Below are 1,955 nucleotides of genomic sequence, written 5' to 3' on the forward strand. Positions count from 1 at the left end.
TCTTGGAAGAAGTACAACCAGAATGCTCCTCAGAAGCAAAGATGGACAGATTTCATCTCATATACTTTACACATGTTTTCAGGAGGGATCAGTCCCTGGAGAAGGATATCACGCTTGGTAAAGTAGAGGGTCAGTGAAAAAGAGGAAGCCCCTCAATGAGATGAATTGACACAGTGGCTGCAACAATGGTTCAAGTGTAACAACTGTTACGAGGATGGCACAGGACCGAGCAGTGTTTTGTTCTGTTGTACATAGGGTCGCTATCAGTCGGAACTGACTCGAAGGCACTTAACAACAATATACATACTTACAATATTTGATTATATATGTAATATAGTACATTATATTGCAAACTTTAAAACAGGTGATTAATTTTTAAAATATAGTGGTATATTCATACAATGCAATACTACATAGCAGAAAACAAGGAACAAATTGTTATATGTAACAACACTGATAAAATCTCACAGACGTTACGTTGAGTAGATGAAGTTAGATACCACAGAGTTCATGCAATATGATCCCAATTATATGAAGACCAAGAACATGCAGAACCTATCTCTGGGGATGACAGAACGCTGGTTATTCCCAAGGACAATCTCTCTTGGGGAAGCGGCAATATCAGTTGGGGATCTCAGAAGTGGTTTTATGAGTATATATATATGTATATATATGTACATATATGTAAATATTCATTTCATTGTACACTTAAGATTAGTTCACTATTTGCAATTTACTGTATGTGAGTTATTCTGATAAAAAAGCTGTTTATAATTGTCATTTTTAAAGCACTTCACCGTTTACATACTGTTCCTCACAAGGACTGGTATCTGCCTGCCTGATGCCGTGGAAAACTTCTCTCTCCAAGTTCCTCAGCTCTTGGAGAGATCAGAATGGGTTTGCAGAGTCGGTTCCCTGCTACCGGGTAAAGACGTGTGATATGGAAGAAAAGTCAAACTATGAACAGTAGCCAACATTTCAGACTTTCAGGATTCCAAATATGAGCAAATATTTATGAGAAGTAAACAAGTTATTTCTCTAAAAAACATGGTAAAATTTTTTTCAAATGGCCAAATATGCAAACACCAACTTTATCTGCTCTCCAAGTGTATTAGGAATCTTTGCCTACCGAAATCCACCTTTCAGCTTATATATGCATTTCAGAAAACGTATGCTTTTTCTACAGAGGAAATAAAGACAGCAGTGGAAGATCCCAAGTCCAAGGGGAAGCCACTGAACGCTGCAGTCACTAGGTGGAGCCCTCTGGGTGGCGCAGGGACACCCTCCCTCCCCCCCGCCCTTTGGCACCTAGCGTCCCAGAATCCGGAAGGGGAAGTGCGCGTCCTCGGCCGGCAGTCATGTTTGGTCACGGTCCTGCTCCGGTGTGAAGTGAGTTTCGCGTCTGTCGGCGTCCTTCCTGGTCCAGTGCTACTGTCCCGGGGTCTAAGGGGGCTGCTCCCAGTCTCCTGCGCAGTGCTGGTCTCTCTGCCTTACCTGGGCTGCTCCAGAGCCGCGCGACTTCCTGGAGCCGTGCTGTGCCCGGGGCCTTCCCCGGTCGCCGCCGCCGCCACTTTCCTGCCGCCGCCGCCCGGTTGGAGAACCCGGCCACCCTGCCTGCGCCCTCCTGGACCGCAGTTTTCTGCACGGCCTGTGTCTCGGTGCATTAACAGGTAAAATCATGTAAATTCTCGCTGAGCAAAAGTGTGGTTCCCAGACCAGCAGCGTCGGGTTCACTGCACGTTTGTGAGAAATGCAGAGTCACGGGCCTCCTGGAGGCCCAGGGTAGTTGGCCTGATTCTAAAGTCCCGGCTCCCCGCTCCAGTCCGCCGCTCACCATGCTCTCGTTCGTTTTCTGTGCTTCATTAAAGCAGGAATTTTTTTTTCCAACTTTTTTTGGCTTTAGGTGAAAGTTTACAGCGCAGGTTAATTTCTGATACAAAAATTTATATACATAT

This window comes from Trichechus manatus, unplaced genomic scaffold (genome assembly GCF_000243295.1).
Source record: "Trichechus manatus latirostris isolate Lorelei unplaced genomic scaffold, TriManLat1.0 scaffold00057, whole genome shotgun sequence".
Lineage (NCBI taxonomy): Eukaryota > Metazoa > Chordata > Mammalia > Sirenia > Trichechidae > Trichechus > Trichechus manatus.